This window comes from Ovis canadensis, chromosome X (genome assembly GCF_042477335.2).
Source record: "Ovis canadensis isolate MfBH-ARS-UI-01 breed Bighorn chromosome X, ARS-UI_OviCan_v2, whole genome shotgun sequence".
NCBI lineage: Eukaryota > Metazoa > Chordata > Mammalia > Artiodactyla > Bovidae > Ovis > Ovis canadensis.
The window spans coordinates 839607-863341 of record NC_091727.1 but is presented as its reverse complement, the minus strand read 5'-3'; the positions used below and the strand labels follow the sequence as shown (position 1 = coordinate 863341).

General features: G+C 53.3%; 1 protein-coding gene and 1 long non-coding RNA gene across 2 annotated transcripts in view; one reads left to right on the top strand and one right to left on the bottom strand.

Moving 5' to 3' along the window:
• Nucleotides 1-800: 800 nt before the first annotated feature.
• LOC138930902 (uncharacterized) lies at nt 801-21849 on the bottom strand. The gene is made up of 4 exons (XR_011446272.1): nt 21662-21849; nt 20264-20331; nt 1691-1905; nt 801-1558 (listed from the first exon to the last, which is right to left on the bottom strand). It is a non-coding gene; the product is annotated as an uncharacterized lncRNA (long non-coding RNA).
• An 87-nt stretch (nt 21850-21936) lies between these two features.
• Nucleotides 21937-23735, top strand: part of LOC138431366 (P2Y purinoceptor 8) — a 57519-nt gene continuing 55720 nt past the window's right edge. Inside the window, exon 1 of the mRNA XM_069573476.2 lies at nt 21937-22299. The gene's annotated coding sequence lies outside the window, so the exon portion shown is untranslated. The remainder of the gene's footprint in view (nt 22300-23735) is intronic.

Here is a 23735-nt window from a genome sequence, read left to right as displayed (position 1 = left end):
GGAGACCTGGGTTCAATTCCTGGGTCGGAAAGATCCCCTGGAGAAGGAAATGGGCACCCACTGCTCAGTCGTGTCCAGCTGTTTGTGGCCCTTTGGACTGTAGCCCCCACCAGGCTCCTCTGTTCGTGAGATTTTTCAGGCAAAAATGTATCCCTGGGGACCTGTTAAATTTGGAAACTGCCAAGTACCAAGCAAAGCGAATTAAGACATGAGATACTCACTTTTCCTGGGGACGAGCAAGACTCAGAGACAATTGCAAGAATCTGGGAAATATTCAAAGAAAGTCCTTGTACATTTTTCAGCAAAATATCCCTCCACGGAATGTTCCCCAGAAACACAGAAGCAAAGTCCCCAGGGACCTTAATCCTCTGGAGGAGTGAGAAATACCAGGTATGTAAATTTCACTCTCACTGAGCATGATGGGGAATGGCAACAGGATGCACGGTCACTTCCAGGGTGAGATTGCAAAGCTGCAGGAATTCTACAGTTGAAGTTAAAGTCCATCATCTGTAGAGTCCAGCTAATGAAATGGGAAGTTATTCCGGGTGGGCCTGCCCTAATCAGGTGTTGGCATCCAAACCATTTAAAACGGCGGAAACACAGCCTGGTTGCCTCTGAGGAAGCCGATTGCCTGGTGGGAAAAAAGAAGCCGTTTGGCAGGAATTGGCATGTGGCTTCTGAGTGGTGAAGGTATGGATGCTGTCAGTCTAATGAAATGAGAAGAGTATTCTAGGTGGGCCTGACCTTGGAAGAAAAGCTATGACAAACCTACACAGCATATTAAAAAGCAAAGACATCACTTTACCGACAAAGGTCTGTATTCAAAGCTATAGTCACGTATGGATGTGAGAGTTGAACCATAAAGAAGGTTGAGCACTGAAGAATTGATGCTTTCAAACTATCTTGAGAGTCCCTTGGACAGCAAGGAGATCAAACCAGTCCATCTTAAAGGAAATCAACCCTGAATATTCATTGGGAGGAATGAAGCTGAAGCTCCAATACTCTGGACACCTGATGTGAAGAGCCAAATCATTGGAAAAGACCCTGATGCTGGGAAAGATTGGAAGAGAATGGGGCAACAGAGGATGCGATGGTTGGATGGCATCACCGACTCCATGGACATGAGTTTGAGCAGGCTTCAGGAGATGGTGAAGGGCAGGGAAGCCCGGCGTGCTGCAGTTCACGGGGTCGCAGAGAGTTGGGCATGATTTGGCAACCGAACAACAACCGACCACAGTAAAGCGTGCCTCTCTACCCCATGCAGACAATGATGTATGTTCTGTGCTTAAATGTTATCGCTCTGTTCGTTTCCGAGGGCTGCTGTGAACTGTGACCCCAAAAAGAACAGAAATGTATACCCTCACTGTTCTGGAGACCAGAAAGTCTGAAACCAGCCAAGGCGTGGGTGCATTTCGGTTCCTTCCGAGTGCTCCCAGGAAGGATCTGCTCCGGGTCTGTCGGCAGGCTTTTTGTGGTTTGCTGACAGTCTGCAGTGTCCCTTTGAAACGGAGCAACAACCTATGGTCCTTGTCTCCCACGCCCTCCGCCTGCCTTCTGTCTGTAGAAAAATAAAATAAGCTTTAGCTGAAGCAGAAGTTTAATCAGAGAAGTAAGAACATGGCAGAACCACACAAAATCAGTCAAGCGAGACTAAATTATGACAGTTGACTCATTAAGCACAGTCAAGTACCTTCAGTTCCTCCCGAAGGGCTGTAGTGAAGTCAGAAAAGGCAACCCACTGCAGTATTCTGGCCTGGAAAAATCCCACGGACAGAGGAGCCTGGTGCGCTACGGTCCATGGGGGTCGCAAAGAGTCGGACACGATTTAACAACGGAGCACGCATTCAAGAGCTATAGAGGTTCTGAGCCACCTCCTGTGAGCTGTCTTGTAGATACCGACACCGCCTACCAGGGGGAGAAGTTAACAACGTCATGGCCAGGCTGTAGGCATGACATAGGCTGTCCCAGATCTGAGAACTGGCCTCAAGGAATGGGAACAAACTGACCTTGCAACTGAAGATTGATTGTACCTAAAACAACCAAGATGGTGCTGGTCAGACCACTGGTGACCGACCTGAGGATGACTGTCAGAGCTGACTGTGCTCTTTCCACGTGTAGCCCCCCTCCGACGTCCGTCTACCTAGGTATCCATCTGTTCATCGATCCATCCATCTACCCATCTGTCCAAACATCCGGGGACTCATCCACCCACTCATCCAGCAGTCCATCCATCCATCCATCCATCCATCATCCATCCATCCATACATCATCCATCCATCTATTCATCCATCCATTTACCCATCCATCATCCATCATGCATCCATCTATCCATCCATCCATCCATCTATCCATCTCACCATCCATCATCCATCCATCCATAAATATATATTCCATTATCTATTCATCCATCCACCCATCTGTCCATCTCTCCACCCATCCATCTCACCATCCATCATCCATCCATCCATGCATACATCATCCACTCCCCCATCCATCCATCCATCCACCCATCTATCCATTTTTCCACCCATCCATCTGTCCACCCAATCACTCACTCATGCATCCAGCTGTCCACTGGTCTGACTATCCATCCATCCACCTGCGCATCTGCGTCCACTCATCTGTCCATGCCTCCATCCATCTGGGCGTCCGTATGTGCACCACGCACCCACCTCTCCATCTGCCCATTGGGCCACGCCTCTGTCCATCCACCTTACAGATCCATGCCTCTCAAGACTTGTTGTTTCACTCGCTAAGTCACGTCCAACTCTTTGTGACCTCTTGGACAGTAGCTCCCCCACCCAGGCTCCTCTGTCCGTGGGATTCTCCAGACGAGAGTACTGGGGCGGGTTGCCATGCCCTCCTCCAGGGGATCTTCCCGACCCAGGGATCAAACCCGGGTCTCCTGCATGGCAGGTGGACTCTTTACCACTGACGGAAGGTCGCTCAGCCATGTCCGACTCTTTGCGACCCCATGGACTGTAGCCTACCATGCTCCTCTGCCCATGGGATTTTCCAGGCAATAGTACTGGAGTGGGTTGCCATTTCCTTCTCCAGGGGACCTTCCCCAGCCAGGGATTGAACCCACATCTCCTGCATTGCAGGTGGACTCTACAGAGTCACCAGGAAATCTCGAGACTTTAGTCAGAACCACTCCTTTCCACCAGGTGGCGCATGCACCTCCTTAAGGAACTGGAGGGAGCTCCCTTAGATATCCTTTGGTCTGGTTTTGAAGCCAACGTTAATTATCCGTCCTTAGCAAAGGCATCAGCCTGGTCATTCCCCATGAACGTTACCCAGTTCATGGAACCCGTCCGTCCTCTGCACCTCAGTCTCTTGTTAGATCTTTATTTAGTCCAGAACTTTTAATGCAATTTCCCGTGCCCTTTGCTGTTCAGTTGAAAGTTGTGTCCAGCTCTCTGCAACCCCATGGACTACAGCCCGCCAGGCCTCCCTGTCCTTTACTGTCTGACAGAGTTTGCTGAAACTCATGTCCATTGAGCCGGTGATGCCATCCAACCATCTCATCCTCTGTCGTCCCCTTCTTCCCCTGCCTTCAATCTTTCCCAGCATCAGGGTCTTTTCCAATGAGTTAGCTCTTTGCATCAGGTGGCCAAAGGATTGGAGTTTCAGCTTCAGCATCAGTCCTTCCCATGAATATTCAGGACTGATTTCCTTTAGGATAGACTGGTTTGATCTCCCCGCTTTTGTAGGGACTCTGAAGAGTCTTCTCCAGCACCACAGTTCGAAAGCATCAATTCTTCAGCGCTCAGCCTCCTTTGTGGTCCAGCTCTCACATCCATTCGTGGCCACTCCGCAGCATAATAAAAAGTCGCCCTGTGAATGGAAGAGAGAGCAGAGAATCCAGTCTCTGCTCTGCTGGAGTTGGGTGCGCAAGTTCGTCTGATTCTCCAAAGGAGGTTGGACAAATTCTATTACATACCGCTTTCAACGTGCCCACATTGTCTTTGCGTCTGCAATCTCGATGTTGGTAATTCGTCCTATGGAATGATTTTCCCGCAGATACACAAGAGCATATGTGTAAGTTGTATTCCGTACGTTTGTGTGGCCGCTCCGCAAGGTGGCGCTAGGGGTAAAGAATGCGCGTACCCATGTAGGAGATCCCCGGGTTCAATCCCCGGGTCGGGAAGATCCCCTGGAGGAGGGCGTGGCAACCCACTCCAGTGTTCTGGCCTGGAGAATCCCATGCACAGAGGAGCCTGGCAGGCTGCAGTCCATGGGGTCGCAAAGAGACGGACGTGACCGCGTGACCGGGCTTGCACGCACACACACAGTCCCTGTGGGTGTAAAAGGCGTGTGCGCAGTGAAGGCGTCTGTCTGCAGGCGACCGGAAATTGGAGACAGCCCTCAGGCACACACAGGATGCCGAGTAAGCTCTTGCAGTAACGGCTACGCTGAGTCAGGCTCGGGTGTGCTCACCCACCCACGCGCTCGCGGGAAGACCTTACACTGCAGACCTGTGACGCCTCCCACTGGTGTCGTGCCTCGGCGTTCCCACGTGGCTCCACACCAGGATCGGCAGCGTGGGGCGGGGGCGGGGGCGGCTGCCGTGTCGAAGGTGCCGAGCGGAGGATGAGGATGGGATGAAGGCCTCGCAGCTCGATCAGGGGTGTCCGGTTGGATTGCACCTGAGGTCCCACGCTCTGGCTACCAGCTGAGGGCAGTGACATGAGCTGAGGGGGAAACCCACAGGGGAAGGGACACGCTGGAGTAGGAAGGAGGCAAGAGAGTCCAGTCGGGTTGAGTTAGTTCGGAGACACCAGCAGCCTTAAAGGAGCTGTCCCGTAAGGTAAGGAGTCCAGGGTGAGTCTACAGCAGAAAAAGGTCATGATATAGGAGGAGCTTGCCCAGGACAGGAGCAAAACTGGGCACAATCCATTAGTCCACACGTCTGTCCCTCAATTCATCCATCCGTCCATCCATCCACCCACCAGTCCATTTATCCGTCTATCCACCAACTCAGTTATCCATCCATCCACCGGTTCAGTTATTCATCATCCATCCATCCATCCATCCACCAATTCACTTATCCATCATCCACCCATCCACCCCTCCCTCCATCCATCCACTAACTCAGTTATCCATCCATCCATCCATCCACCAATTCAATTATCCATCTATCCACTACTTCAACTATCCATCCACCCCTCCATCCATCCATCCACCTACTAGTTCATTTATCTACCCATCTATCCACCAACTCACTTATCCATCCATCCACCAATTCAGTTATCCATCATCCACCCATTCACCCATCCATCCATCCATCTATCCATCCACCAATTCACTTATCCATCATCCACCCATCCACCCCTCCATCCATCCATCCAGCAACTTAGTTATCCATCCACTAACTTAGTTATCCATCCATCCACCCACCAATTCAATTATCATCCAGCCAGCCATCCACCCATCTACCCATCCATCCATCCATCTACCAATTCAATTATCCATCATCCACCCTTCCACCCATCCATCCCTCCATCCACTAACTCAGTTATCCATCCAGCCAGCCACCAATTCGATTATCCATCATCCATCCATCCATTCCCCCATCCATCCACCCACCAGTTCATTTATCCACCCATCTATTCACCAACTCAGTTATCCATCCATCCACCAATTCACTTATCCTTCATCCACCCATCCACCCCTCCCTCCATCCATCCACTAACTTAGTTATCCATCCACTAACTTAGTTATCCATCCATCCACCCACTAACTTAGTTACCCATCCATCCATCCACCAATTCAATTATCCATCATCCACCCTTCCACCCACCCATCCATCCATTCATTCACCAATTCGATTATCCATCATCCATCCATCCATCTACCCATCCATCCACCCACCAGTTCATTTATCCATCCATCTACCCACCAACTCAGTTATCCATCCATCCACCCATCTCTCCACTAGTTCAATTATCCATCTACCCATCCATCCACTCATCATCTATCCACCAATTCAATTATCTATCCAACCATCCATCCATCCACCAATTCAATTATCCATCCACCAGTTCAATTATCCATCCATCCATTCATGCCAGCATCAATGCGTCACAATATGCATGGAGTATTGTTCACCAGGGAAGCTCCCCTGAAGCTCAGCATCCAATATTTATCAGTACTCAAACACATAGTAGCCACATGTCTGTTCTGAAGTCTCCAGCCCCTCCCAGAAGTTCAGGAAACTAATATGTGCAGTCTCTGTCTTCCCCTGGAGTTTGGATCTTACATGGTGTGTCCCAAAGTCTCTATCATAAACTGCATCATTAAAGGGTCCAGTTACTTAAGCCCCCAAATAAACAAAGGCATGGCTCTGAGAAGGAAACTCCAGGGGCCTGGAGGCAAAGGCAGACCTGTCTTCCGTGTTGTCCAGTCACTCAAACTCATGTCCATCGAGTCGGTGATGCCATCCAACCATCTCATTTTCTGTCACCCCCTTCTCTTCCTGCCCTCAATCTTTCCCAGCATCAGGGTCTTTTCCGTTGAGTCAGCTCTCCACATCAGGTGGCCAAAGGATTGGAGCTTTGGATGTGTCTTTGAGTCAGGTCAAGTCTTGACTGCATACACGCCAGGGGCTTCCCTGGTAGCTCAACGATAGAGAATCCACCTGCCAATGCAAGACACACAGGGTTCGATCCCTGGGTGGGGAAGATCCCCTGGAGACAGGAATGGCAACGCACTCCTGTATTCTTGCCTGGAGAATCCCACGGACAGAGGAGCCTGGCGGGCTCCCATCCACAGGGTCGCCGAGATTGGGACACGACCGAGCCGCTGAACAACAACAGCATCTTCACTTCACACGAGCAAAGCACAGAAGAGCTACGGTTTACAGCAGGGCTTTGAAGGAAGATGACAAAGGCTGATAGCCTGCGGAGGTGAAGGCGGAGTACCCGTAGGAGAACAGGATGAGAGCTTCAAAGGCGGGAGGGACCACAGGGCTGGTTGAAGGAAGCTGAGATGAACCTGGCCTCCTGGTGCAGACAGGGTTCCTCTGCACGGAGCCCAGGGGGCAGTAGCCCAAGGTCCTTATGAGGACTTTCCCTGGGGGCGAGGAGCTCAGAGCCCTCTGGTGGAGTTCCCCCGGAGAACAATATCCTGGCTGATCAACACGAAGCCAAACCGTACCCCGGCCGGCAGCTTCCAGGTGGAGGCTGTGGTTAGAGCTCGCTGTGATAAGTTCACGTTCATCTCACACTTCCCTTCGCCTACGTGGCCCATCATGAGATTGTAGACAGACACACAAGGTGCTTCCTGGAGCAGGAGGTCGCTTCAGCAAGGGCCCTCCCCGCTCCAGGCATGCAAAGCTGAGCTGTATTTTCAGGGTGGTTGTTCCCACTTTGCACACATGAGTCATGTCCTCAGGCTTTGCAGTCTTCTCCATCATTTCTCAAAAGCGTTCCTCACAGCTCCACAGTCTTTCTCCCCCAGATCTACACAGGGAGCACCAGAATCACCATGTTTTCCGTATCTATCTATTTGTATTGAAGTGTTGTTTTCAGTTCAGTTCAGTCGCTCAGTCGTGTCCGACTCTTTGCGACCCCATGGACTGCAGCATGCCAGGCCTCCCTGTCCATCACCAACTCCTAGAGCTTACTCAAACTCATGTCCATCGAGTCAGTGATGCCATCCAGCCATCTCATCCTCTGTCGTCCCCTTCTCCTCCCGCCCTCCATCTTTCCCAGCATCAGGGTCTTTTCCAAAGAGTCAGTTCTTCCCATCAGGTGGCGAAAGTATGGGAGCTTCAACGCCAGCATCAGTCCTTCCAATGAATCGTCAAGACTGATTTCCTTTCGTATAGACTGATTGGATCTCCTTGCAGTCCAAGGGACTGTCAAGCCTTCTCCAACACCACAGTTCAAAATTATCAGTTCTTCAGGGCTCAGCTTTCTTTATAGTCCAGCTCTCACATCCATACACGACCACTGGATCCACCATAGCTTTGACGAGATGGACCTTTGTTGGCCAAGTAATGTCTCTGCTTTTTAACATGCTGTCGAAGTTGGTCATAACTTTTCTTCCAAGGAGCTAGTGTCTGTTAATTTCATGGGTGCAATCACCATCTGCAGTGATTTTGGAGTCCAAGAAAAAGTCTCTCACTGTTTCCATTGTTTCCCCTTCTATTTCCCATGAAGTGATGGGACTGGATGTCATGATCTTCATTTTTTTAATGTTGAGTTTCAAGCCAGCTTTTTCGCTCTCCTCTTTCACTTTCATCAAGAGGCTTTTTAGCTCCTCTTCACTTTCTGTCATAAGGGTGGAGTCATCTGCACATGTGAGGTGATTGATATTTCTCCCGGCAATCTTGATTCCAGCTTGTGCTTCCTCCAGCCCAGCGTTTCTCATGATGTACTCTGCATATAAGTTAAATAAGCAGGGTGACAATATACAGCCTTGCCGTACTCCTTTCCCTATTTGGAACCAGTCTGTTGTTCCATGTCCAGTTCTAACTGTTGCTTCCTGACCTGCATACGGATTTCTCAGGAGGCAGGTCAGGTGGTCTGGTATTCCCAGCTCTTCAAGAATTTGATTTACAATATTGTTAATTCCTGTTGTGTAGCAAAGCGATTTGGCTATATGTATATGTGCATTCTTTTCTTAATATTCTTTTCCATTATGGTTTATCAAACAGGAAAAGGAGTATGTCAAGACTGTATATTGTCACCCTGCTTATTTAACTTCTATGCAGAGTACATTATGAGAAACGCTGGGCTGGAAGAAGCACAAGCTGGAATCAAGATTGCCGGGAGAGATATCAATCACCTCCGATATGCAGATGACACCACCCTTATGGCAGAAAGTGAAGAGGAACTAAAAAGCCTCTTGATGAAAGTGAAAGTGGAGAGTGAAAAAGTTGGCTTAAAGCTCAACATTCAGAAAATGAAGATCATGGCATCTGGTCCCATCACTTCGTGGGAAATAGATGGGGAAACAGTGGAGACACTGTGAGACTTTATTTTGGGGGCTCCAAAATCACTGCAGATGGTGACTGCAGCCATGAAATTAAAACACGCTTACTCCTTGGAAGAAAAGTTATGATCAACCTAGATAGCATATTCAAAAGCAGAGACATTACTTTGCCAAAAAAGTTCCATCTAGTCAAGGCTATGGTTTTTCCAGTGGTCATGTATGGATGCGAGAGTTGGACTGTGAAGAAAGCTGAGCGCCAAAGAATTGATGCTTTTAAACTGTGGTGTTAGAGAAGACTCTTGAGAGTCCCTTGGACTGCAAGGAGATCCAACCAGTCCATCCTAAAGATCAGCCCTGGGATTTCTTTGGAGGGAACGATGCTGAAGCTGAAACTCCAGTACTCTGGCCACCTCATGCGAAGAGCTGACTCACTGGAAAAGACTCTGATGCTGGAAGGGATTGAGGGCAGGAGGAGAAGGGGACGACCAAGGATGAGATGGCTGGATGGCATCACAGACTCGATGGACGTGAGTCTGAGTGAACTCCGGGAGATGGTGATGGACAGGGAGGCCTGGCGTGCTGCGATTCATGGGGTCGCAGAGAGTCGGACACGACTGAGCGACTGCACTGAACTGAACTTATCATAAGATCCTTTTTAATTGGAGGAGAATCACTTTATGGTGTTGCGTTAGTTTCTGCTGAACAAGAGGTGAATCGCCTAATCTTATGCACGTATCTCCTCTCTCTTGAGCCTCCCCCACCCACCCCTCTGGTCATCAAGAGCACCGAGCTAAGCTCCCGGAGCTATAGAGCAGCTTCTCACCAAATGTCTGGTTTCACACACAGTCATGTATATGTTTCAGGTCTTCTCTGGTGGCTCAGCGGGTAAAGGACCCGCCTGCCCACGCAGGAGACGTAAGAGACGCCGATTGGATCCCTGGGCGGGGAAAATCCCCTGGAGCAGGGCGTGGCCACACACTGCAGTGTTCTTGTGGGGAATCCCCTTTCATACAGGAGCCTGGCGGGGCTCCACAGGGCCGCGAAGCGTTGGACACGACTCAGCACACACACACATGCGTATGTATCAATGCCACTCTCTCCGTTTTTCCTGTCTTCTCCACCCGCTGTGTCCACAAGGACTTCACCAAGGTCTGGAAGCTCAGTCGTGTCCGACTCTTTTTCTTGCCTTGAGAAAATCCCCACGAGGAAGTCTTTCTATTTAATAAAGGACACCAGCCCGAGCTCTCCCTTTCTCCTTCCTGAAAGGAAAGCTGAGATATGTATGGCTCCCTTGGAGACTTTCTGACCCCGTCCCTTTCTCTCCCGCCGATGGTACAACACGTGCATCATCTCTGATTTTGGGATTTGCGGACACAGACCCTTGAGGGCTGGTGCGAGGCAGCCAGAAGTTGCCCCAAGTCCCTGGAAATTGTCCAGGGGCTGATTGGACAAGGAGGGGTGATCCGTGTCCAGCCCTTGTTGATGGTGAGCATGCAAGAATCAAAAAGGTTCCGTGAGAAAGGACCCAGGGTACCACTCTGGGTTGTTTAAGCTTGCTAAGCAACTGGAGATCGGGGAGGACATTTCACTGACAACACAGCCTGTGCTACAGATTCTGGGAATTCATCAGATGCTGATGTGTGAGCGGTGTTATAGATGTGGTCTGAAAGATGCAGGGGGTTTGGCTTACTTCCTTTGTGAGAGGTAGACAGTGACAGGTGAAGCTCAGACAGAGGCTTTGGAACAGGAGAGAAGATACAAATCCAAGAAATGATGTCTTCGGGTCTCTCACCTGAGTCCATGCATATGGCATGCATGCTGTTGCATCCGACTCTTGCGACCCCATGGACTGTAGCCCACCAGGCTCCTCTGCCCATGGGATTCTCCAGGCAAGAATACCGGAGTGGGTTGCCATTTCCTCCTGCAGGGGATCTTCCTGGCCCAGGGATAGAACCTGCGTCTCTCTGTCTCCTGCGTTGGCAGGTGGGTTCCTTACCACAGCCCCACCCGGGAAGCTCCGTGCAGGAGTCTGAGCTCATTGAAGTCATTTGTTTGGTGTGCACCCCAGTTATCTGGGGCCAATATCCTGTTTTTCCCCCAAGTCCTCTCAGGGTGCTCTGTTGGGAGAGGCTATGGGGGCTGAGGACTGGGTCGGGGCAGGGGGTGGTGTGCATTCCGTCCGTTTCAGTCCTGAGGTCCCTGAGGCCTCACGGTCAGGTGACATTGCTGGCTGAATGGCCGCAGTAGTGTTTGTTCTGTGATGCGGAACTCAGTGGTTTTCATTCACGGTTGCAAGGACTGAGAATCCCAGTGACCAGCGAAATGCACTAGGGTCTGAGAAGTCACAGCACTGGCCGCCTTTGTGCTCTTTATCCGTTCATGCACGCACCCATCCATCCACTCATCCATCCATCCACCTACCCATCCATCCATCATCCATCCATCCACTCACCCATCCATCCATCCACCCATCCATCCATTCATCCACCCACTATCTACCCACCCATAAACCTTCTATCCGCCATCCAGCCATCCACCCAGCCACTCATCCAGCCAGCCAGCCAGCCATCATCCACTCATCCATCCATCCCTCTGTTCACCCACACATCCATCCATCCATCAATCCCCACCCACCCATCCATCCATTCACCCATCCATCCATCATCTATCCATCCACTCATCCAGCCAGCCACCAACCCCCCACCCACTCAGCCACCCACTCATCCATCCATCCATCAACCTACCCATCCAACCATCTACCCACTCATCTATCCATCCACCCATCCATTCACTCACCCATCCATCCATCATCCATCCACCCACCACTCATCATTCATCCATCCACCCACTCATCCATCCACCCATCCATCAATCCCCCCACCCATCCATCCATCCATTCACCCACCATCCATCATCCATCCACCATCAACCTACCCACCCATCCATCCACTCACCCATCCATGCACACACTCATCCATCCATCCACCCATCCATCCATCAACCTACCCAGCCACCCATCCATCCATCCATCCACCCACTCATCTATCTATCCATCCATCTATCCACCCACCCATTCATCCATCCACTCACCCACTCATCCATCCACCCACACACTCATTTATCCACTCATCCATCCATTCACCCATCCATCCATCCATCCATCCACCATCCACCCATCCATCCATCCACTCATCCATCCATCCATCTACCCATCTATCCATCAACCTACCCAGCCACCCATCCATCCACTCACCCATCCATCCACCATCCACCCATCCATCCACCCACCCACCCATCCGTCCATCCATCCATCCATCAACCCCCTCACCCACTCATCCATCCATTCACCCATCCATCCATCATCCATCCATCTACTCATCCACCCTTCCATCAACCTACACACCCACCCATCCATCCACTCACCTATCCATCCACCCATCCATCCACTTATCCGTCCATCCATTAACCTACCCACCCAAGCATCCATTCACCCATCCAACACACTCATCCATCCATCCACCCATCCATCTATCCACCTATCCATCCATCCACCCATCCATCTATCCACCTATCCATCCATCCACCCATCCATCTGGTCACCCATCTATCCGTCATCCATCCACTCACCTACCCATGAACCATCCATCCATCCATCCATCCACCCACTCATCTATTTATCCATCAATCCATCTACCCCCCCATCCATCCACCCACCCATCCATCCATCCACCTTCCTGCCTCTCTACTCTCCCAAACCCTTCCCCAACTCTCCTTCTCCGCACACCTCATCCTCAGTTGAGAGAACTGCCACTTTGCACAAAATTGTCTTGATCAAGGGCCCACCAGTCTCTCTGCTTCATGTTTCATGAACTTCGCCTCGTGCGTCCCATCCTTGTTTAAAACGATACCGCTTGGTTCCTTGTGCATTTCTGCAACAAGTTTCACTCTTCTCAAAGATCGCATGCCAGGAGCCTCGCTCTGCTGATCAGTGAATTTGAGGCTGCTAGTTTTACGGATTCCGCAAGGACGTACGATCAGCAAACCCAGGGAAACCCCCGCCAGTTATTGCTGGCATCTCCCTCTCCCCGAGACAGTACCTAGCTTTGCAGCCCATCTCAGTCACCCAGCCTGGCTCACAGGTAAACTTGCTGCTTCCTACAGCGAGGGGCTGGGTGGGGCCGGCTCTTCACTTCCTGCCTTCTCTCGGTTCCATTTTTCACCTCTTTGCTCACCAAGCATCTTGCAGCTGCTGTGACAATGGCTGACATGCAGAATTGCAGGGATATTTAGGGGCTGGATAGGGCTTCCCTGGTGGCTCAGATGTTAAAGAGTCTACTCACAATGCAGGGTTCGAGCCCTGGGTCAGGAAGTTCCCCTGGAGGAGGAAATGGCAATCCAAGAAATGATGTCTTCGGGTCTCTCACCTGAGTCCATGCATATGGCGTGCACGCTGTTGCGTCCGACTCTTGAGACCCCATGGACTGTAGCCCACCAGGCTCCTCTGCCCATGGGATTCTCCAGGCAAGAATACCAGAGTGGGTTGCCATTTCCTCCTGCAGGGGATCTTCCTGGCCCAGGGATAGAACCTGCGTCTCTCTGTCTCCTGGTTGGCAGGCGGGTTCCTTACCACAGCCCCACCCGGGAAGCTCCGTGCAGGAGTCTGAGCTCATTGAAGTCATCTGTTTGGTGTGCACCCCAGTTATCTGGGGCCAGTATCCTGTTTTTCCCCCAAGTCCTCTCAGGGTGCTCTGTTGGGAGCGGCTATGGGGGCTGAGGACTGGGTCGGGGCAGGGGGTGGTGTGCATTCCGTCCGTTTCAGTCCTGAGGTCCCTGAGGCCTCACGGTCAGGTGACATTGCTGGCTGAATGGCTGCAGTAGTGTTTGTTCTGTGATACGGAAGTCCGTGTTTTTCATTCACGGTTGGAAGGATTGAGAATCCCAGTGACCAGTGAAATGCACTAGGGTCTGAGAAGTCACAGCACTGGCCGCCTTTGTGCTCTTTATCCGTTCATGCACGCACCCATCCATCCACTCATCATCCATCCATCCACTCACCCATCCATCCACCCATCCATCATCCATCCACTCATCCATCCATTCATCCACCCACTATCTACCCACCCATAAACCTTCTATCCGCCATCCAGCCATCCACCCAGCCACTCATCCAGCCAGCCAGCCAGCCATCATCCACTCATCCATCCATCCCTCTGTTCACCCACACATCCATCCATTCACCCATCCATCCATCATCTATCCATCCACTCATCCAGCCAGCCACCAACCCCCCACCCACTCAGCCACCCACTCATCCATCCATCCATCAACCTACCCACCCAACCATCTACCCACTCATCTATCCATCCACCCATCCATTCACTCACCCATCCATCCATCATCCATCCACCCACTCATCATTCATCCATCCACCCACTCATCCATCCACCCATCCATCAATCCCCCCACCCATCCATCCATCCATTCACCCACCATCCATCATCCATCCACCATCAACCTACCCACCCATCCATCCACTCACCCATCCATGCACACACTCATCCATCCATCCACCTATCCATCTACACCCCCATCCATCTGGTCACCCATCCATCCATCAACCTACCCAGCCACCCATCCATCCATCCATCCACCCACTCATCTATCTATCCATCCATCTATCCACCCATCCATCCATCCATCCACTCACCCACTCATCCATCCACCCACACACTCATTTCTCCACTCATCCATCCATTCACCCATCCATCCATCCATCCATCAACCTACCCAGCCACCCATCCATCCACTCACCCATCCATCCACCATCCACCCATCCATCCACCCACCCACCCATCCGTCTGTTCACCCATCCATCCACCATCCATCCATCTACTCATCCACCCATCCATCAACCTACACACCCACCCATCCATCCACTCACCTATCCATCCACCCATCCATCCACTTATCCATCCATCACTAACCTACCCACCCAAGCATCCATTCACCCATCCAACCCACTCATCCATCCATCCACCCATCCATCTGGTCACCCATCCATCCATTAACCTACCCATCCACCCATCCATCCATCCATCCACCCACTCATCTATCTGTCCATCCATCTATCCACCCACCCGTTCATCCATCCACTCACCCACTCATCCATCCACCCACACACTCATTTATCCACTCATCCATCCATCCACCCATCCATCCATCCATCCATCAACCATCCACCCATCCATCCATCCACTCATCCATCCATCCATCTACCCATCTATCCATCAACCTACCCAGCCACCCATCCATCCACTCACCCATCCATCCACCATCCACCCATCCATCCACCCACCCACCCATCCGTCCATCCATCCATCAACCCCCTCACCCACTCATCCATCCATTCACCCATCCATCCATCATCCATCCATCTACTCATCCACCCATCCATCAACCTACACACCCACCCATCCATCCACTCACCTATCCATCCACCCATCCATCCACTTATCCGTCCATCATTAACCTACCCACCCAAGCATCCATTCACCCATCCAACACACTCATCCATCCATCTATCCACCTATCCATCCATCCACCCATCCATCTGGTCACCCATCTATCCGTCATCCATCCACTCACCTACCCATGAACCATCCATCCATCCATCCATCCACCCACTCATCTATTTATCCATCAATCCATCTATCCACCCACCATCCACCCACCCATCCATCCATCCACCTTCCTACCTCTCTACTCTCCCAAACCCTTCTCCAACTCTCCTTCTCCGCACACCTCATCCTCAGTTGAGAGAACTGCCACTTTGCACAAAATTGTCTTGATCAAGGGCCCACCAGTCTCTCTGCTTCATGTTTCATGAACTTCGCCTCGTGCGTCCCATCCTTGTTTAAAACGATACCGCTTGGTTCCTTGTGCATTTCTGCAACAAGTTTCACTCTTCTCAAAGATCGCATGCCAGGAGCCTCGCTCTGCTGATCAGTGAATTTGAGGCTGCTAGTTTTACGGATTCCGCAAGGACGTACGATCAGCAAACCCAGGGAAACCCCCGCCAGTTATTGCTGGCATCTCCCTCTCCCCGAGACAGTACCTAGCTTTGCAGCCCATCTCAGTCACCCAGCCTGGCTCACAGGTAAACTTGCTGCTTCCTACAGCGAGGGGCTGGGTGGGGCCGGCTCTTCACTTCCTGCCTTCTCTCGGTTCCATTTTTCACCTCTTTGCTCACCAAGCATCTTGCAGCTGCTGTGACAATGGCTGACATGCAGAATTGCAGGGATATTTAGGGGCTGGATAGGGCTTCCCTGGTGGCTCAGATGTTAAAGAGTCTACTCACAATGCAGGGTTTGAGCCCTGGGTCAGGAAGTTCCCCTGGAGGAGGAAATGGCAACCCACTCCAGTATCCTTGCCTGCAGAATCCCGTGGACAGCGGAGCTTGGCGGGCTACCGTCCTTGGGGTCGCAAAGAGTCAAACACGACTGAGAGACTCACACTTTCACTTTTCCCTTTAGAGCTGGAAGAAGTGTTTACTGTGCCATGGGGCCCTTCTCCCTCTGTGCAGAGGGTTTCAGCACCCACCGTGGCCAGAACCCTGACGTCCGGGTCTTTCCATGAATGAACCAGGCCCCTAGCGTTCACTTTGCGTCTCCGCAGCGAGGCAAACAAGCTTTACGGTTCCTTGTGTCGCATGTGGAAAGCAGGTAGGGGAAGATTAGCTTGCAACAGTGGTACCTGCTGGGATGTGTTGCTTGGAAAAGGCCCCTGTGACTCTTAACGTTGAAACTGTTTCTTGGACTCGCTCTCTGTTGCGTCTGTTATCATAATCGCACACAATGGCCCACCTCAGAGAACCCTGCCCCTCTGCCTGGCTGATCAAGCACTTTGTTCAGAACCCCGTCCACCTGTGGATGCCACGAGGGAAGAAATGAACACATCCCCTGCCTGAGGCGCGCCGTCCCAGGAGACGGTGGCCAGACAGATGTCCCTCCTACTTCGTCTCCTCGCCTCCCCACCCCTCCAGTCTCGGTTCTGAGCTGTCCAAAGCCAGGAAATCTTGACAAGAAGGAAGAGGGGATGGGGTCCCTCACTCTGAGCTGTTCTGTCTTCGCCTTGATGAGAGAGGGGGGCCAAGACCTGCCCCAGAGGAAAACCCCGAAACCACACAGAGGTGGGTGTCGTCTGCGGGTGGCCTCACAACCCCCAGGTTGTCTCAGAATTAACCCACTCCCCACCGCAAAGCAAGCCACGCTCGCGGGGAGAGTCTGGGGGTAGCCTTAGGGCTCCCTTCTCTCTGCGGCTGAGCCCCGGGGCCTGAAGACTTATGCCAACCTTGTGACTGAAGTGGAAACACTCTCTGCAGAGGTTAATTCATGCAATAATCCAGGTGAGGTTCCTCCTGGAGAACAATGGCCCTAAACCCAAGGACAGGGTCCTTGTAAGACAGCGAAGAGGAGAGACACGGGCTCAGAGAAGAAGCCACTAGGAGACACAGGCAGAGACGGGAGGGAGGCGGCCACCAGCCCAGGGATGGACGCCTGGAGCCCCCAGAAGCTGGAAGAGGCGGGAAGGTGCCTCCCCTGGAGCCTCTGGATGGAGCTTAGCCCTGGGACCCCTTGGCCTCGGACGTGTGGTTCCCAGGACTCGGGGATAATAGATTCCAATTATTTTAATATGTCCAGCTTATGTCATTTGTACCAGCTGGTTGGGCTTCCCAGGTGGCGCTAGTGGTAAAGAACCTGCCTGGCAATGCAGGAGAGAAAAGAGATGTGGGTTTGATCCCTGGGTCTGGAAGATTCCCTGGAGGAGGGCATGGCAACCCACTCCAGTGTTCCTGCCTGGAGAATCCCATGGACAGAGGGCTGCAGTCCATGGGGTCGCGAAGAGTCAGACACGACTGAAGTGACTTAGCACAGACACACACCCTCAGCGACCCCCACAGCGGTATTATTTAAGACATGCAAGATTTCGAGTCTTTTGGGGGTGCAGAGAAATCGGGGTTCTGGAGACCCTGGGCCAGGAGACCCAGAGGGCAGAGACAGAGCTGGCAGGGGAGGGTTTGTTCTTGGGGGGCTGTGTCCTTGGCCAGGAGCCTGCACACCTCCATACGGTCCAGCCTTGTTGAGGTGGGTCCTCGAGCATCTCAAGGAGCCCAGGACTTGCTTTCAGTTACAGGATCAGCGCTGCCATGAGACAAACCGTCGTGAGGAACTCACGCCCGAGGGGCTTTAGAATCTGAAACGGGTGAGTCAAGTGCGAGCTACGGATTCTGCATCCTCCGTCAGTTTGGCCTTTTGTTTTCGCTTGCGGACAGCCATCTCCAGGGTCTCGTCGGTTTTGTGTGCAGCCAGCCGCGTTCTGCTTGCCAGGACCATCCAGGCCACCCAGGGACCCTGTTTCCTCGTCAGATATCCCATCTACTCCCTGGGCTGTGGGCTCTTGTTGGTGAGCCAGAAGGGACCCAGCAGGGGACTCGAAAGCCCTGGGGCAGTTGACGCTCTCAAGGACAGAGTCTGTCTGATTCTTGCTTTTTTTTTTTTTTTAATTTCGGTGAAATCCACATAGCATTCAATGAATCATTTCAAAATCCGCAGTGTTGTGCATTTTTTGACTTTATCGAGGTTTGGAACATCTCCATCCCCCCACAAAGACACACCACCCCAATAAGCCATCCCCCTTCCCCCAGCCCCTGGCACCACAAAGCCACTTCCTCCGTCTGTACATCTGCCTGTTCTGGACGTTTCCTACAGATGGACTCACACACTGTGCGTCCTTCTGTGTCTGATTGTCTCACTGAGCAGCGTGTCTTCAGGGTCCATCCACGTTGCACCCTGTGTCAGAGCCTCACTCCTTTTCATGGCTGCGTAATATTCCACTGTGTGGATGGACCCATGCCATTTATCCATCATCCATCCGTCCATCTATCCTTTAATTCACCTACTTATCCATCCACCCACATAACCATCCATCCATCCATCCGTCCACCCACATAACCATCCATCCATCCATCCGTCCACCCACCCACCTGCCCATCATCCATCCACCCACCCACCCACCCATCCATCATTCATCCATCCTCCATCCATCCATCCACCCATCATCCACTTACCAATCATCCATCCATCCATCCTCCATCCATCCATCCATCCACCCATCTACCCATCCATCCACTCATCCATCCATCATCCATCCTTCATCCACCCATCCATCCTTCCATCCAACCATCCATCATCCACCAATCCACCCACCCATCATCTGCTTATCAACCACCCCTCCGTGCATGGACACGGGTTGTTTCCAGCTTTGGGCTGTTGTAACTCATGCCAGTTGAACAACGCAGACTCATCTCCTCCTGGGTCCCACTTAGTGGGACCAAGAGCCCTTTCTGATCCCCTTGATTCTGTTAGCACTCATACAAGGAGACCTCACAGCCTGGCCTCGTGCCAGGGCTATGGGGAACTGAAACCTTCCCCGTGGGCCTCCTGTACCCATGACCTTGTTTTTCGTCTTGAGGTTTTGTCAGTGCCAGCCTCTCAAGAGAAACCACCAGACCTGATGGAGAGCGCTGATGGGTGAGCTGAAGGGCGTGTCCCTTCCTCTTCTTGTGTGTTCACCTGATTCTCCGTACCAAGTGGTCCACCCAGGGCTGCACAGAAGCCCGGAGGCAATGGTACAGGGACCCGCCTTTCTGAGAGGCCAGTTGTGGTTCCTGCAAAACTAGGGGCTGGCTTCATCACCTCTTGTGGTCCACTTTGCTCTCAAAGGTGTGATGGAATCCAAAGTGCAGGCTCAGGACCGTGACCTGGCCCATCTATCCACTTACCCATCAACCCATCCATCCATCCGTCTAAACATCTATCTGTTCATCCATCCATCCTCTCATCAATTCATCCATCCACCCATCATCCATTCTTCATCCATCACCCATCCATCCATCATCCATCCATACATCCATCATCATCCATCCATCATCCATCCATCATCCATCATCCATCCATCCATCATCCATCCATCATCCATCATCCATCCATCCATCATCCATCTTCCATCCATCATCCGTACATGCATGCATCCATCCAGCCGTCATCCATCCATCCATCCACCATTCATCCATCGTCCATCCATCCACCATCCATCTATCCATCATTCATGCATCCATCCATCCGCCCATGGGTCTGGTCTCCATGGGGAGGAAGAGGAAATGAGGGCAACTGGATTTCCCCTTACAGGCTCACCCCAGATGTCATCAGCATCTACCCAGGGGCGTGGCCTGACCCTGCTCAGTGGCAGATCACGCTTCTCTTACCTTCTGCTTTCACATTTGCTAGAGCCAGGACCCCTGAGAGCCAGGATGGAGAGCAGACCCCCCACCTGCTGGAAAGACACCAAGTGGACAAAGTTCACAGTTTGCATGAGAGTGGAGCTTGGTTGGCTGCCAGACTGCCATCTCGTCACCTAAAGTGCTTTTCAACAACTAAAGAATCTCATACCACATGGAGAACGGACGTGTTCCTCCCCACTGTAACTGGGCAGGTGCCTACGAGGCCTTCCCAGAACAGACCTGCCCTGCAATGTCCCCAGCCTGCTTTCTAGTTTGTAGCAAAGCTTTGCCCCCAGGCCTCCCTGAGTTCCAAAGAATACATTCAATCAGAGAACCGAGAAAACAGAGAAACAAAGAAAAGCAATCAAGCAAGACAAAATAATAATCGTCGTGCTTCCCTGGTGGTTCGGGTGGTAAAGAATCTGCCTGCAGTGCAGAGGACTGAGGTTCGGTCCCTGGGTCCGGAACATCCCCTGGAGAAGGGCATGGCAACCCACTCCAGTATTCTGGCCTGGAGAATCCCGTGGACAAGGGAGCCTGGTGGGCTACAGTCCGTGGAGTCACAAAGAGTTGGATACGACTGAGATACATAGATAGAAAGAAGTTAGTTGCTCAGCCATGTCCGACTCTTTGCGACCCAGCAGAGTGTAACCCACCAGGCTCCTCTGTCCATGGGATTCTCCAGGCCAGAATACTGAAGTGGGTTGCCATGCCCTCCTCCAGGGGATCTTCCCAACAGGGATCAAACCCAGGTCTCCCACATTGCAGGTGGATTCTTTCCCGTCTGAGCACACACCAGGGGAGCACACAGAGGTGCTTATATCCTCCATACCCCATAAGTGGACGGATGACCCCGGGTTTCCCCAAACTGTGGTTCTACATTCGCTCATTCAGCACCCCTGTGACTTCCCAGAAGACGGCCGCCCCGCATCAGCACCCTCATCCCCTCTTCCGCATGACCCTGGGCCCCAGAGCCGGACTTTGGCCCTGGGAGGGTCTTTTCCCAGCAGCTGCCTCCTTCTGATCACAGCGCACCTGCTGTGAAGTCCCCTTCCTCACCTCTCCACGTGGGCCGCACCAACTGGCCCAGCTCCGTCTCTGCTCTGGAGTGCCCCATCCACCGAGGGGCCGAGGGGCCGGGGGAGTCTGAGGCCGGGGTGGGGAGGGGGGTCGGGATGAGGGTGGGCCATGAATCCAGCTAGGTCCAGCTGGAAGAGGGAACGGGCTTCCTGGGCGTTCCCGGGGGGGGGGGGGGGGGGGGAGGGGTGAGGGGGGGCGTGGGTCACCCGGGCGGGTCATCTTCTGGCTGCAGAACCAAAAGAGGTAGCCAGGCACTCAGGTTTCGCCTGCAAGAGGAAGTCTCTTCGCTTAGCACAGTTTTACCTTTTTTTTTTTTTATTTTAATAAAAATCGTCAGGCACTGCTCCGTCTGGGATTCACTGCAGCTCACTGCCGGCGGCACCCTGGGGCCGGCGACCTCCCCTCCTGGTCTGCAGGGTCTGGTGCGTGTCTGCAAGCTGCAAACCTTCTCGGAGAGGCGGCGTCTCCCCGAAGCAGTCACCTCGGGGGCCGGCACGAGCCACCACGAGGTCCCGGCCGTGGGCCGCACCCCACTCCCCGCCCCTGCACCCCGCCCCCGGGGCAGCGCGCACGCTGATAGGAGGGGCCCCGGCGGGCTTGGACGCCAGGAGACTGCAGACCGTCAGACGGTTATACAGGAAATTTCAAAAGGGTTTCCTCTGCACCGACCCTGGGTCTCCACGGAGGCCGCCTGGAGCCGGGCAGCGGGTACCTTTCGAGGCTCTGAGTCCGGCGAGGGTGTAAGCCCGCGCGCAATGTGCGCGCCCGACACGGCGGCGATGCTGGCGTCCGCGCCGCGCCCTGACACCCACCCCGGGCTCCTCCGGGGGCGGCGGGACGGTGGCTTCCTGACTCCAGGCTCGGTCTGAAGCACGGCTGCTGCGCGTTCGGATCCAGCCCCGGGCTGCGTTGGCACCGCTGACGCGCATCGGCCTTTCCAGGTGCGTCCACTTTCTGATTTTACGCGCGTTGTCTGGAACCCGGGGCGCCGCAGGGGAAGGGCCTTAGGGGATGAGAGCCTGGGAAGGAGGGCTGCGTGCGTCCTCCTCTCTCGGGGGTGGGGCGCGGACAAGACAGGAAAAGCTTCAGACAGACAGGGCCTTGATGCGCGCTCAGTCAGTGGTGTCCGACTCTCTGCGACCCCACGGACGGCAGCCCGCCAGGCCCCTCCTGCCCGTGGAGATTCTCCAGGCAAGAATAGGAGTGGATTGCCATGCCTGTCTCCAGGGGATCTTCCCGACCTAGAGATCGAACCCGGTCTGCGGCGGCTCGTGCGTTGCAGGCGCGACCACTTGGCGGGAGCTGCTTTGAACACAGCCTCCTGGCACAAACTTCAGGAAACCTCACCTGCGCACAGATGAGCGCCGAGGGTGGCCAGGCACGACCGGGGGACGGAGACAGGGCCGGAGGCGGGGTCGTGAGGGGGGGGGGGGGCTCCTTGGTCGAGGAAGGTTCCAGCCAGTTGGGGGCCCCCGTGAGCTCTGAGATCACCTCACTGGCCCCGATTCATCCAGAAACTGCGAATCAAGACTGTAACCCACCTGGCTCCTCTGTCCGCGGAATCTCCTAGGCGGGAATACTGGAGTGGGTTGCTGTTGCCTTCTCCAGGCAAATGTTTCGCACCTGGGGATCGAACCTCGCAGGCTCGTGTCTCCTGCCTTGGCGGGCTGGTTCTTTCCTTGGAAAGCTGCATTTTATAAACCACCCCCGGTTTGGGGAGCAGTGAAGCCCCACGTGCACACTGGTCTCTGCCCTGAGAATTCCTGGCGGTGCAGACCCAGAGTCTGCGCTTAGGGTCACGCATGGCGAGGAGGAATTAACGCAGCGTAATGGTTCTGCTTCCAAACCAAGGAGGGGTTTTTTTTTTTTCTTCTTTCCCTTCTTCTCTGCTCTCTGTTAGGTTGTCGTGTGTCTTCTGCGTGGGGTTCAGAAGGGGCCCCCCCACCCCGCTCCCGGGGCAGGAGCGCAGAGGAACCGGGGCCGGGCGGGGCCCGCGTGCTCCATCCGCCCCTTTAGAAGCCGCGCTGAGTGGTTGGATTGGAATGGGCACCAGGGCCGAACGTGAGCACGGACTTTCCTTTTAAAACGCCTCCAGGAGCTGCAAGAATCGCAGTTTCGCTTTCGGGGGGCGGGGGGAGCCTTGCGTTTCCATGGCCAGGCTTCACGGCTGGAGGGGCTGCACCCCCTGTATGTGGTCCCCGCATCCTGGAGACCCCTGCCCGCCTCTAGGAGGAAGAACCGGGCTGTGGCAGGAGTCTGGAGGCTGGACCCACCCTCCGGACATCGGCCTTGGTTTCTGACCCGCTCAGCCGCAGGACGCAGGGGGGCGAAGGGGGACAATACCACCCCTTAGAGATCACCTGGGACACCCTCGCAA